At 36.9% G+C, this 15,622-nt stretch overlaps 1 pseudogene; it reads right to left on the reverse strand.

The window, feature by feature from the left end:
- Positions 1 to 10,763: 10,763 nt before the first annotated feature.
- On the reverse strand, positions 10,764 to 11,720 carry LOC140516740 (olfactory receptor 4P4-like; annotated as a pseudogene).
- Between the last annotated feature and the right edge of the window lie 3,902 nt (positions 11,721 to 15,622).

A 15,622-nucleotide genomic window follows, 5' to 3' on the forward strand; every position in this document is an offset into this window, starting at 1 on the left:
GAAGAAGTAGTAAGGTTAAAGGGGAGTAAAAGGGAGGGGGGCTGAAAGAAGAAAGACAACACTGTGGGAAGTGGTGGACAAAAGTGAAAACTCTATTGAGGAGGGAAAGGGAGAAGGGAGAACTAAAAGCACAAATGCTGGGAATGATGATGGAGGGAAAGACACAGTCTGTAATCATAACTGTAAATGTGAATGGAATGAACTCTCCCATAAAACAAGGATGGATAGCAGAATGGATTAAAAGGTATAATCCAACATTATGCTGTTTACAAGAAACACATTTGAAATGTGGGGATATACAGAGGGTAAGGGTAAAAGATTGGAGCATGATATATTGTGCTTCAGCTGATTTAAGAAAAGCAGAGGTAGCAATGATAATCTCAGACAAAGCAGAAGCAGAAGTAGATCTAATCAAAAGAGATAAAGAAGGAAACTATATCATGGTAAAAGGCACCATAGACAATGAAGACACATGATTATTAAACATGTATTCTCCAAGTGGCATAGCATCCAAATTCATAGAGAAAAGATTGGGGGAGTTGCAGGAAGAAATGTACAGAAAAACTATTTTAGTGGGGGAACTCAACTTCCCCCTTTCTGAACTTGATAAATCTAACGTTAAAATAAACAAGAAAGAAGTTAAGGAGGTGCATAAAACTCTGGAAAAGATAGACATGATTGATCTCTGGAGAAAACTGAATGAGGATAAACAGGAATATGCCTTTTTCTCAGCAGTACATGGCACATATACAAAAACTGACCATGTACTAGGGCATACAATCCTCACAATTCAGTGCAGAAAGGCACAGTCAATACATCCTTCTCAGATCATAATGGAATAAAAATTATATGTAATAAAAGGCTATGGAAAGACAAATCAAAAATTATTTGAAAACAAAATATTGTTATCCTAAAGAAGGAATGGGTTAAACAACAAATCGTAGAAACAGTTAACAATTTCATTCAAGAGAATAACAATAATGAGAAAACCTCCCAAATCTTATAGTATACTGCAAAAGCAGTTCTTAAGGAAAGCTTTATATCTTTGAATGACTACATGAATGAAATAGAAAAAGAGAAGATCAATACATTGGGCATGAAGCTGAAAAAGCTCAGAAAAGAACAAATTGAAAATCCCTAAGTAAATAACAAATTAAAAATACTGAAAACCAAAGGAGCGAGTAATAAAATTGCAGTTAAGAAAACTATTGAACTAATAAATAAAACTAATAGTTGGTTTTATGAAAAACTAATAAAATTGATAAACCATTGATCAATTTAGTTAAAAAAAAAAGAAAACCAAATTACCAAAATGAAAAAGGCAAGGGGTGAACTCAGCACCAACGAGGAGGAAATTAAAACAATAATTAGAAACTATTTTGCTCAAATTTATGCCCATAAATTTGACAATCTAAATGACATGGATCATTATTTTAAAAAATATAAAATGCCCAAATTAACAGAAGAGAAAGTTGAATACTTAACACCACCTTAGCAAAAGAAATTGAACAAGCCATCAAATGAACTTCCTAGGAAAGAATCTCCAGGACCCAATGGATTTGCAAGTGAATTCTATCAAACATTTGAAGAATAGTTATAGGCTATTTTGGAAAATTGAGGAAGACAGAGTCTTTCCAAATTCTTTTTATGATACAAATATGGTTTTGACACCTAAACCAAGAAGAGCCATAACACAGAAAGAAAATTATAGGCCAATTTCTCTAATGAAAATAAATAAGATTTTAACAAAAAGAATACAGCGACTAATCACAAGAACAATACATTGTGATCAGGTAGGCTCCATACCAGTAATGAAGGTCTGCTTCCACATTAGGAAATCTATCAGCATTATTGATTATGTCAACAACAAAACTAACAGAAACCACATGATTACCTCAATAGATGCAGAAAAAGCTTTTGACAAAACACAACACCCGTTCCTATTAAAAACACTAGATAGCCTAGGAATAAAGGGAACTTTCCATAAAATAATAAGCAATATCTTCCAAAACCTTCAGCAAGTATTATATGCAAGGAAGATAAACTCGATGCATTAGAAGACCGTTTTCGCACAAATAAAGTTAGATCTAAGTAATTGGAAATACATCATTTGCTCATGGGTAGGCCAAGCCAATATTAATAAAAATTACAATTCTACCTAAATTAATTTATTTGATTAGTGCCATACCAAAGTATCATGTAATTATTTTCGAGAGCTGAAAAAATAATATCAAAATTCATCTGGAAGAACAAAAGGTTCAGAATTTCAAGGGGCCTAATGAAAAAATGCTAGGGAAGTTGGCCTAGCGCTACGAGATCTCAAACTGTATTATAAAGCAGCAATTGTCAAAACCACTTGGTATTGTCGAAGAAAAAGAAGGGTGGACAAGTGGCATATGCTAGGTACTCAAGATACAGTAGACAATGAATATAGCAATCTACTGTTTGATAAACCCAAGGGCCCCAGTTTCTGGGATAAGAACTCACTGCTTGACAAAAATTGCTGGGAAAACTGGATAACAGTGTGTCAGAAAATAGCCACAGAAAAATTCCTGACACCATACACAAGAATAAGGTCTAAATGGGAAGATGGACTATGTATAAAGATTGACACTATGGACAAATTTGTCGAGCAAGGAATAGCATGGAGAAAGAAGAATTTTTGACTGAAGAAGAAATAGAAAGCATTATGAAGTTCAAGATGGACAATTTGATTACATTAAACGTAAAAGTTATTGCACAAGCAACCCCAATGTAACCAAGATTCTGAGGGATGCAGAAAACTAGGAAAGAATTTTTGCAGCTAGTGTCTCTGATAAAGGTTTCATTCCTTTTTTTTTCATGACAACGCATATTTAATTTTTTTTTTCATTTTTAACACAGTTCTTATCACACTAAAGAATTCCAACTCTTAGGTGATACTTCTTTTAAAGCATTTACAATATAGAGCACAAACGAATTTTTTTTTAACATTAACCAACTGAGACACAAATAATTATTATGTATGCTAACTTCACAAACCCTTGACCTAATTGTCTCCATAGTATTACTAAGAATTAAAGGACTCTAACTTATTGTTGTTGGTCTAAAGTCTTAAGCCTAATAGCTTAATTTTAGACTTACCCTCGGATGTTCCCCTATATATCTATAATTTAAAGATCTGGTATTAAGCTTACAAACCTTTTGACTATAGGAAATTGCCACTAAGAGTAGGGACATTGCAGGGAAACAATCTCCCCAACTTCATGTCAGTTCCAAGCAGGAGTATATTGTCAACTTCCATTCAGTCAGGGTTAAAGTCTTCCAAGTGTCAGTGGAGAAATTGAGTCAGGAGAATCCTACCTCAGCCCAGGCTGAACAGCCACTCTCCCTCCCTTTCCATGAGATCACCTTTTTCAGTTCCTACCAGCATCTCACAGGCTTACTGGAACCATGGATTGGTGGCTCAGACTGCCTTTCTTGCTATCCATACCTGGAGTTAGACTCAGAAGGTAGTCACTTAATAGTCCCATAGCGTCTTAAAATAGCAAGTTCCAATAACCGGGTTTCAGATATGACTATAATCTCACATTGGCTAAGGAACGTCTTTTGAGGCAAGTGCTAGGTGGCTTACATGCTTCTCTATACATGTTCTAGTCCCTGATTAAGTAGCAATCATAAAATCAAATTTACCATTAAAACCCAATTCCAAATTTTACCTGAGGTTACTTGCCTCTAGGAAATTTAGACTAAAATTATTTTCCCCGAAATAAGGATGTCTCTGATTTAGTCTCAGTAATTAATTCAGTCAATTATTCTAATACTAATTGCTTTTACCCTACATTGTAACGTGCCCATTTTTTCTCCCCATCTCTCCCCTCCCCCATCCCCTAATACCTTGCGTTCTGAATACCCCTTCTCTCAATGTACCCTCCCTTGTATCACACCCCAAACTTACCTTATCCCCATCTTTTCTCTTTTCTTGCAGGGCAAGGTAGATTTCTATACCTCATTAACTGTGTTTCTTATTTCTCAGTTACGTGCAATAATAATTCTCAACATTAGTTTCTAATACTTTGAATTCCAACTTTTCTCTTTCCCTCCCTCCCTGCCCATCTCCACTGAGAAGGCAAGTAATTCAATACAGACTAAATATGTGTCCTTTTGCAAAAGACTTCCATAATAATCATGTGTAATAATAAATATATAGCACTCTATCCTACTCTATCCCCCCTTATTTTTTTATTCTATCATTTGACCTTCTCTGTTCCCTAAAGTGTTTATTTCTAGTTACTTCCTTCTCTGATTTGCCTTCCCTTCTATCATTCCCCTCATCCTACTTGTCCCCTACTCCCCTACTTTATTGTAGTGTAAGATAGATTTTCATACCAAATTTAGGGAGCATGTTATTCCCTCCTTAAGCCATATGTGGAGAGAGGAGCTTCACTTTTCCCCTCTCCCCTTTTCCCTTTTCTCCTCCATTGAACAAGATTTTTCTTATCTCTTTTATGAGTTTTAGCCTGCCCCATTCCATTTCTCCCTTTCTCCTCCCAGTGTTTTCCTCCTTCACCCCTTAATTTTTGTTTTATTTTTTTTTGTGGATATCATCTCTTCTGATGCAACACAGACTGTACTTTCTGTCTATGTGTGTGTGTGTGTTTATGTACAATCTTTCCACTTACCAAATACTGAGAAAAGTCTCAAGAGTTATAAATATTTTCTTTCTGTGTAGGAATGTAAACAGTTCAGCTTTAGAAAGTCTTTTTTGATTTCTCTTTCCTGTTTACCTTTTCGTGCTTCTCTTGAATCTTGTGTTTGAAAGACAAATTTTCTATTCGGTTCTGGTCTTTTCATCATGGATGCTTGAAAGTCCTCTATATAAATGAATGACCATTTATTCCCCTAAAGTATTGTATTCAGTTTTTCTGGGTAGGTGATTCTTGGTTTCAAACCCAGTTCCTTTGACTTCTGGAATATCCTGTTCCAAGCCCTTCAATCCCTTAATGTTGAAGGTACCAGATCCTGTGTTATCCTGATTGTATTTCCACAACGCTTGAATTGTTTCTTTCTTGCTGCTTGCAGTATTTTCTCCTTGACCTTGGAACTATGAAATTTGGCCACAATATTCCTAGGAATTCCTCTCTTCGCGTCTCTTTCAGGAGGTGATCTGTGTATTCCTTCAATATTCATTTTGCCCTCTGCTTCTAGAATATCAGGACAGTTTTTCTAGATAATTTCATGGTAGGTAATGTCTAGGCTCTTTTGTTGATCATGACTTTCAGGTAGTCCCATAATTTTTAAATTGTCTCTCCTGGACCTATTATCCAGGTCAGTTGTTTTTCCAATGAGATGATTCACATTATCTTCTATTTTTTCAAACTTTTGGTTCTGTTTTTAACTGCTCGGTTTGTCTCATAGACATTCATTTCCCTGAGCTTGGTTCTCTTTTTCAATGAACTATTTTGTTCAGTGAGCTTTTGATCCTTCTCCTCCACTTGGCTAATTCTGCTTTTTAAAGCCTCCTTCTCTTCACTGGCTTTTCGGACCTCTTTTTCAGATTGAATTAGACTCTTTGTAAAGGCGTTATTTTCCTCAGTACTTTTTTTGGTTCTCCTTTAGCAAGCTACTAACTCGCTTTTAAAGCTCTTCTGTTTCCTGAGGCCAATTTAATTTCCCTTTGGAGGCCCTGTAGGCAGGGGTCTTGCCTTCCTGTGACAGTAAGCCTTGTTCTTCCTCATCTGAAAGAATGGGAGAAAATACCTGTCAGGAGAATGAGAAAGTAACCTTCTATGGTCCTATTTTTTCCCCCCTTTTTTTGAATTTTCCCAGCCAGTTACTTGACTTCTGAATCCTTTTTCAAGAGAATGGTCCTATTGTCTCTCCTCTCTCCAGTGCCCTGTTCAAGGCTGAGATTCAACTCAGCTGCTGGATTTCCCAGGGCTTGGGGTGGGGGTGGGGCCGTCACTCAGGGCTGGGGATTAGATCAGCTGCTCCCTACCCCCAGAGGCTTTAAGCTAAGCTGCTTGGACAATGGACCCAGGTTGCGTCCTGGCCACCTTAGCTGCCTGCATTCTGTTCCCCTGGTCTCTGTCATCACCTGGGGCTATTGCTGGAGGAACTTCATTCCCTGTCTCCCAGCTGGGAAAGCCCTCCCACACTGACCTTTGGAGCTGCTTTGTGGCTACTGGGTTGAGGGATCTGGGTCTCCCCCTGCTGGGAATTCAGAGGTATGTTCAAGTTCTGTTCCTTGCAGTGCCACGTTGCCAGGGCTGTGCTTCACTTCACTCGGTGTTCTGTGAGCTAGACCTTTCCTGTTGGCCTTCCAGTTTACCTTTGACTGGAAACCTCTTTCGCTCTGTTTTTCTGTGGCTTGTGCTGCTCTAGAATTTGTTGAGAGTCATTTTTTACAGGTATTTTTTGGGTTGTGGGGGAAGGGTTAGAGTATATGCCTCTTTCTACTCCGCCATCTTGGCTCTGTCCTTGGTCTCATTTCTAAAATATCGAGACATGAATCTAATATACAAGAAAACAAGTCGTTCCTCAATTGATAAATGTTCATAGGATATGAACAGGCAGTTTTCAGAGGAAGAAATTAAAGATACCTGTAGTCATATGAAATAGTTCACTAAATCACTATTGATTAGAGAGATGCAAATCAAAACAACTCTGAGGTACCGCATCAAACCTATCACATTGGCTAACATCATAAGACAGGAAGATGACAAACGTTGGAGAGAATGCGGGAAAGGTGGAACACTATTTCATTTTTGCTGGAGCTGTGGGCTGATCCAACCATTCTGTAGAGCAACTTGGAACTATGTGTAAATGTCTACAAAAATATCCATACCCTTTGAACCAGAAATATCACTTCTAGGACTGTATCCCTAAGAGATCATAAAAATGGGAAAGGCTCCCACATGTACAAAGATATTTATAGCAGCACTCTTTGTGGTGGCCAAAAATTGGAAATCAAGGGGACGCCCATCAATTGGGGAATGGCTGAATAAATCATGGTATGTGAATGTTATGGAGTACTGTTGTGCTATAAGAAATGATGGACAAGAAGACTTCAGAGAGGCCGGTAAAGGCCTAAGTGATCGGATGCTGAGCTAAAGGAGGAGAACCAGGAGAACTTTATATATAGCAACAACCACAGTGCGTGAGAGTTTTTCTGGTACTTAATTGCAATGCAAGGACTTAAAAAATTTCCCAATGATCTTGTAAGGCAAAATGCCTTCCACATCCAGAGAAAGAACTATGGAATTCACTCACAGAATGCAGCAGATCATTTTCTTTTGTATTATGTTTTTTTTTATATATATCTTGTATCATATATCATATATCATATATAATGAGATTTCCCCCATTCATTTTAATTCTTCTACAAAGCATGACTATAGAGAAGATATATTTAATAGAAATGTATGTATCGAACCTATATAAAATTATATACCATCTATTGGAGGGAATGAAGAGGTACAGAGGATGGAGGGGAAAAGAAAAGAAAAAAATCTAAGTTATGTGATATTGCTTGTAGAACACTGAAAATATATAAAATTAATTAAAAGAAGAAATGTGCTTCAGTCATTCATTCTCTGAATCCAGAATTTGTTCAAAGTCATTTTGTATAGGTTTTTATGTGTTTGCTGGGAGAACTCTAGCACGTCCCTGCTTCTACTCTACCATCTTGGCTCCACCCCCAGTAACTGATTATGTTTCAATACAAAATTGCAGTCTTCCAAAATTCATTGCTACTTCTCAGTGACCAAGACTCACGAACTTAATTCCTCATTCACACTCATCCCACATATAGGGTCTTTACTAGGTCTTGTCATTGCTACCTTCTCAAAGAAAGTAGCATTTACAAAGAATTTAGCACATTACCTGAACAAAACAGGCAATAAATAAACAAGTTTTTTTTTTTGTTTCCTTCCTTTATCCTATAACATTCACAGCATAAATGATCTCCTCACCACAAATATTGCTCCTGCCTCGTTCCTCATCATATCATTTCAGAACTATCACAATATCCTTTCAGTTGGTCCCTCTGCCTCAAGTCTCTCCTAACTCCCATTTACTAAGATAGAAAACCTGTTTTCCTAAAGCACAGGTGTTCCCATATAATTCACAACTCAAATACCTGTTAGCCCTAAAATCAAATAAAAACTGCTGTATTGTCAATTTAAAACCTTTCAAAATATGATACCTTCTTACTCTTACAATGTTTTCATAATTTGCTTTTCTTCTCATACACCATGAGGCAATTGCACTAGTAATTTTTGTTTTTTCTTTAATCACAGCAAACAATTTCATGTCTTCATATTTATTTTCATTCGTTTTCTTGTATGACTGGAGATTCCCAACTCTTCCTGGATTCCTTGAAGAATAATCTCAAACCCTGCCTTCTACAGAAAGACTTTGCTGCTCCTCACACAATATTAGTGCATTCATTCTGAAATAAACTTCCATTTACACTGTATTTTATGTAAGCATTGTATATACATGTGTGTATTGTTTTATCCATAAGACTGATCTTTTTGAAGGTGGTTATCATATTTTAATTTATTTTTTGCATTCCCCAGAGCTTAATAGAGAATCTTACATGTAGTTAGTATTTAACAAATATTAATTAATACATGAATTATTCAAATCATTATAAAATGTATCAACTTAAAACATAGAGTTCACACAATTTGTAGTCACAAAACTATTAGTTATACACAGAAGTGCACTGAAAGAATATTCTTTCTTATTTGACAAAGAACTGATAATTATAGCAACTTCAGTAAGACATTAAATGTATTGGGCATATTAACCTTGAGAATGAGGAGTTAAAAACCATGAGTTGAAGATGAAATGCTAGCAAAACTTATCAATCAAAATTTTTCAACAAAAGAATATAGGAGACAATAATAGTATTTCGGAACAGTAAAATATACAAGATTAAGTGCACACACATACACATATACGTACATATACATGTAAGTATTTATATATATATATACATATATATAACTAATTGTGTGCCTATGTTCTTATTCTAATTGTTCTTTCTTTTTTATTAAGGTTTTCTATCCTTAATATTTCTTATTAAATATGCATATAAATATGAATATATATGTCCATCTGCAAGTAAATACATAATATATATAAGCTATATACATATAGATTATATATATATAGAAAGATAGATATACGTAGAGAGAGAGACAGAGAGATATGCAGAGAGAAACACAGACAGAGACAGAGAGAGAGACATAGAGAGACAGAATATATGAATGTAGATGCATTCTCATTTAATAATAAAAGTTACAGAATATACAATATTTTAAAAACATTTTACAGTGATAACTATAAACTATCAAGCATTTTGGAATTGATCCACATATACTTTCCCCTAAAGAAAGAGGATAAGACAAGTATTAAAAAATAATGGAAGAAAGAAAGGAAGACTAGAAGCTATAGTTAATTCAAGGATCATGGCAGGGTCAGATTAATGTGGACACAAAAATACTACTTTCCCAAACATGTTGTCTATCACATTCAATTCCATTACACTTTTCTTGACTCTGCATCTTAATAGTTGATATATATATATATATATATATATATATATATATATATATATATATATATATATATATATATATATACACACATACAAACACATATATTTATGTTATATATACACAAACATGTGTATATTGTATATACATATGTGCGCATATATATGTATATGTATGTGTGTATATATACATATATTTTGTCTGTATATATGTGTATATATACACACGTATACACATAATATTTATTTAATATATATTTAACAAATACAAATATGTATATATATGTGTGTGTGTATGCACACATATAAACACATGACATTTATTTATTTAACATATTTCATAGGTTATAAAAAGATCAGAGGACTCCACAATGGGGGAAACACTGTCTAATTGCCTAGTATTACTTCCCTTTAAGAGTTGACAATCTCAATGGGGAGATAAGCACAAGAAGATACAAGTAGTAATAGAAAGTTGTTGTCCAGTGAATGGAGTGAAGAACTTGGAGCCCGGAACACTTGAGTTAAAATCTAATCTCAGATACTTGATAGCTATATGATCAATGGCAATTCACTTAATCTTTTTCTCAGGTTTGTTATGTGTAAAATGAGGATTATAATAACACCTATGTCACAGGGCTGTTGTGAGGATAAAATGAAATTGCGTATGCATGGTGCTTTGCAAATGTTGAATTAATATTTAAATGGAATCAATTATTATATAATAACATAAAGACCCAATCATCTTGAGATATGTCTACCTCCTATTTTTAGTATTTATAAAGAGAGGATTCCAGTTATTGGATTTTTCTCCTTGTTATATGATTATATTAACTGCTAAAATCATAATATATGAATAAAACCTTACTAGCAAATGAAATCAATTGCACTCAAGATTTATCATCACTTAGGTTTAGCACTATGAAGGTAAGACCATTGAGTTTTGAGTCAAAAAACTTGAATTTCCATTCTGTTCTAGCAAAAAACAATTGTATGCTCTTCAAGAAGTCACTTGGCTAATCCTGACTTTTGTTTTCCCACTAGTAAGACCAATGTAGTGGACTTGATGGACTCTAAATCTCTTCAAGTTCTACAGCTCATGACAAGAGTGTGTGTGTGTGTGTGTGTGTGTGTGTGTGTGTGTGTGTGTGTGAATTCCAGAGTAGACTCCCATAAACCTCTGCCGAATGATTTGGTACTCAGCTGAAATACTCATCTACACTCATAGTGAAATGCAGCAATAACTTTTAAAACATTTTTTTCTTCCCTTGAATAAGTTTGTGTTCCACACTTTCTTCATGGCATTTTTCATTTCTGAATTCCTCAACGTATAATCAAAGGATTAAACATGGGAGCAATGATTGTTTAAAAGAGAGCCAAAACTTTATCCTCCAGTAACATGGTACCTGGTCTAATGTAAATGAAAAGTGCAGGCCCAAAGAACAGGGCAACAACAGTGATATAGGAACCACAAGTGGAAAGAGCTTTCTGGCGGCTTTCAGAAGAATGTGCCTGAAGAGTATATAAGATCACAGCATATGAAGTCATGAGAACCATGAAAACCACCAAAGCCATCATCCCTGAATTGGCTATTACTAAAAGACCAATCCTGTGAGTATCCATGCAGGCAAGTTTCAGCAATGGATGCATGTCACAGAAATAGTGATTGATCTCATTGGGGGCACAGAAAGGTAAGAGAATAGCAGGGATCAATTGTGCAAATTAATGCAGAAACCCCCCACCCCAAGCAGCAAAGACCAGTGCGTTGCACCTATCCTTGCTCATAACAGCCATGTAGTGGAGAGGTTTGCAAATGGCCACGTATCGATCATAGGCCATCTCCGTGAGTAGGAAGACCTCCACCGCTCCAAAGAAATGCACAGTGAAGAGCCGGATAAGGCAATTAATATAGGAAATACTCTTCAGCCAGCAAATCAATGATGAGTTTAGGGATCACTGTAGAGGTGTAGCAAACATCCATAAAAGACAAGTAAGTCAGGAAGAAGTACATGGGTTGTTCGATGATCTGGCTACATGTGATAGAGGTCATGGCAATGAAATTTCCCATCAGAATAGCTATGTAACAAAATAAGAAAATGACAAAGCACAGAATCTGAACCTGATTGTTCTGAGAAAGACACAAGAGAATAAATTCAGTGACATTATTCTTATTGTTCATCTTTTTTTAAATATTAGGTGACCAGTAGTTATCTGAAAAAAAAATATATAAAGCAACATGAAAAATGCTTTATCAGCATTGTGTCAATTATGTTATGAGGGAATTATTCACATATACAACATTGACGTTTACAGAGGGCATAGTTTGATGTATCACTTAAATATCCAATGTTCAGGGCATTTAGGAGCTTTATGAAACAGCACTGATTTTTGATGATTCACTCATAGATTCTCAGAATGTCAGAGTTGTATATCAAATCCAAACCACAACTGAGGAAAAATCAGCTGTAACGTTAAGTGGCTTTGTAGTTGCCTCTTAGATACCTCCTCTGTCAGAAAACAAGCCACCCTCTGATTCAGATCAAGTCAATTCTTAGGAGTATTGATAATATTAAAATGTCTTATAAAATTGAACAACAAAAAATTACTTATATGTGATAATAAGCTACTGTTAAAGAGGTGATGGTCTAAGAGTAAAAGTTGATGTTTCTTGTTTCTTTCTTTGGCTTTTGGACATAGCCAAAGGAGGAATTTGCTTCCCTTCACTTTATACGTTTGTAAATCATTTTGTGTTTTTACTTTCTCAGTGGGGATTGAAGAGGCAAGATGAGAGGAAGAAAATCCAGATTCAAATATGCAATAAAATCAAGTTGAAAAGAGTAAAACAAAATCATTAAACTTTCAGTTTACTTAGCTCTAAGATCATTCAAACAAGGGGTACTATATATACATGTACCCATATGTACATATGCGTGTATATTTTCAAGAATCTGAGAGAGGAGGGTGACATGGGTCAATTCTTTCCCCTTACTGTTTATCATACCCCTTCCTTCCCAAATCTTTCCAAATACATGTACCACTCACCAAGCATACTTGGAGTCTGTACATATGTTTCCTCTTTTTCCTCTTAAAAGATTTAAAGCTTTGTTCAAGGCATACAATTCACAGGTCTGAGATGACCAAGTTTTTGGCATCTTGGCTGCTTCTACCAAGGCTGTACTATCACCTTCCACAACAGCATACCCATTCTGTCTCTGCCCCTTTACCAACCTGGAGAAGCTGTCCATAAACAAATCAACTTCCTCAGGGAGGGGAGGGTCTGGCAGGTCCTCTCCAGTTCTTGTCTGATAATCTATTATTTACATAAAACAGTGTTCTACCTCTTCCTACTCCTGGTTAGGTATGGCTGACAAGAAAGAGGCTGGATTAAAGTTAGGGCCTTGCGTTAATACCAAGTCATGCTTCTCTAAGAGGATGGCCTCATACTTAAGAATTCATGAGTCGATCAATCATCTACCTACTCTCTGATCCAGAACAGACTGGACCTGCTGAGGAACACTCACTATCAGCCTCCCCTCAAACGTCAACTTTCTACTTTATTTTACCAACTGCTTGAGTATTAGTGCACCATCCCCAGGCTACAGGAGCTAAGAGTTTTGATAGGGAGGTCACTGGTGTTCTTTGCCCCCCCCCTTACTTGAGCTAGAACTCTGAGGGTCACACTCTTTTCTCTGTTTACAATAAATGGAAAGGCTTATCTAATGAGGGCAGGGCAAGCACAGGAGGGTAGGGGGACACACCAAGACTATCTTTAACATCTGGAAATTCTCTTGTCCCTCAGAATCCCATGGGATGGGATTTTGGTCCCTCTTCTAATAGATAACTATACAATGGCTTATTCAATACTACATATGAATCAATCCAATTTCCACTATACCCAACCAGACCTAAAAATTTTCTACGCTCCCTTTTGGTTCGGGGAAAAGGAGTTTGCAAGATTCCTGAGATCATATGAGGATCTAGTTTCTTGCTTACTTTACTGATTCGATGGCGCAGGTATTTGACTTCGTTTTCAACAAACTGCAATTTGCCCTTAGATACTCGCAAGTTTATGCTTCCAAGATAAATCAAAAGTTCAATAGTAGCATTACTGACTATTCTCCTTTCCCCTGCAATTAACAAATCATCTATATATTGGAGAATGGTGGTGAAGGGTGGGATCCTAAAATTTTTCCAGGATACTCTCCAAAACTTGGCCCTCAGTGTACCCTTGCAGGAGGATCCTCCATTGGAGTTGTTGTTTTCTCCCTGTGTCTGGATCTTCCAACTCAAAAGCAAACAGATCTCTGCTTTCTGGGTCAAGGGGACAGGTCAAAGAGGAATCTTTCAGATCCACTACGCTAAACCACTCACTATCATAAGGGACTTTTCCTAGGAGGGAGTAGGGATCTGGTACCACAGGGTATTAAGGGAGGACAGTCTTATTGATTTCTCTCAAGTCCTGAACCAACCTACAAGAGCCATCTCCTTTCTTTAAGGGGTAATATTGAAGTTTATAAGGAGAACAACAAGGCTCCAGCAATCCATCCTCTATTAATCCCTGTATTACCAGTTTAAGTCCCTTTCTCCCCTCCTGGGGTATGGGATATTGTTTGACTTGGACTATCATATTCGGATCTTTGAGTCTAATCTTTATGGGAGTAATACTAACCCCCCTCCTCGATTCCAGGGTTGGGCCCAGACTTAGGATTCAATTTTATTCTCCTCCTCCTCTTCTTTTAATACCAATATTCTCTTAGGGATAATTTTTGTCCCTTGAGGGACCAGACGGATAGATAGCTTAGTTATAAGATCTCTCCCTAATAAATAACTCCTGCCTTAGGGATCAACAGAAGCTTTCCCAGTACCTTAATTTTATCATATTCAAGTTCTAGGACTTGACTAACAGGTACAGGAAAGTGTTCTGTCTTTACTGCTGAGATCAATAATGTCTCCCCTCCCTTCAGTTTTGCTCCTGTTGGCATTGCTCTTATTGAAGATCTTGTAGCTCCAGTACCACTAAAAAATACAACTTCCCCTCCTAATGTCCCTACCTTCAAATTTTCAAGGGTTGGAGGTGGGTTTGATATATGAACCTCTGACATCCCTAATCTTCCATTTCCATGAGGGAGAATACTTTCTGATCCTTACTCATATGGGGCCAGTCTTGTTTTACATGACCCTCCTGGCCACATTTCCAACAACTAAGTAGGGTCCTTGGACCAGTCCCTCTCCTTTGTCCTATTTCCAGGTGGGGCCTAGGGCGCCATCCAGAAGATTGTCCTTGCCCCTAAGGAATGTTGGTTTCCTGGGTTCTTCTTTACTGTTCCTGCCACAGCCTGAACTGTCTGTAGCAGAAGTTTAGTCTTTTCCCCTTGTTGTTTCAAGGTTTGTAACATAATCCGGGAATGCGTCTTCTGTCCCTTCTTCTCCTCCTCTCCTCTTGCTACATACACTTTCTGGGCCACTCCCAAAAGTTCTTCCATGGATTCTTTCCATGAATTAGTCACGAAATAAACCCGGAGGAGGCTGTAGGGTCCTCCAAATTAAGGCTCGAGAATTTTTTCATACTCTATTTTAGTCTGCTTATGGACCCTTGCTTAAGTTCCAAGCCTTCCCAGTTGGCTTACCTTGGTCTGTGTGCACAAACTTATGTGACTGAAAATGTCTTTCACTTCACACAGGTGGCTGCAGTGGTGTTCTGATTACCTGTGCTGTAGAACTTTCGTTTTGCTACTCTGATATCATGGTTCAGGTTTCTCCCTCCTCAGGGGAGAGTCCCAAATCAGCCGAAAGCCAGAGGTCCCCAGAAAATTTGGCTCAGTGCCTACCCTCAAATGTAGCTTGGGGGAGTCCTCAAAAAGGGTGTGCAATCCCGGACACATCCCCAAAACTTGCACTGTGCAGACACAGTGGTTTTAGATTTGTTTTTAGTTGCTTAATTGAGTGCTGAAGTAGCCAAAAGGCTGGACATTGTATCAAGAAGACCTGAGTTCAGATCCAAACTCAGACATTAATCAGGTATGTGACTCTGAGAAACTCATTAACTTATCTCAACATCAATTTCTTTACCTGTAAAATTGT

The sequence above is a fragment of the Notamacropus eugenii genome, chromosome Y (assembly GCF_028372415.1).
Source record: "Notamacropus eugenii isolate mMacEug1 chromosome Y, mMacEug1.pri_v2, whole genome shotgun sequence".
Lineage (NCBI taxonomy): Eukaryota > Metazoa > Chordata > Mammalia > Diprotodontia > Macropodidae > Notamacropus > Notamacropus eugenii.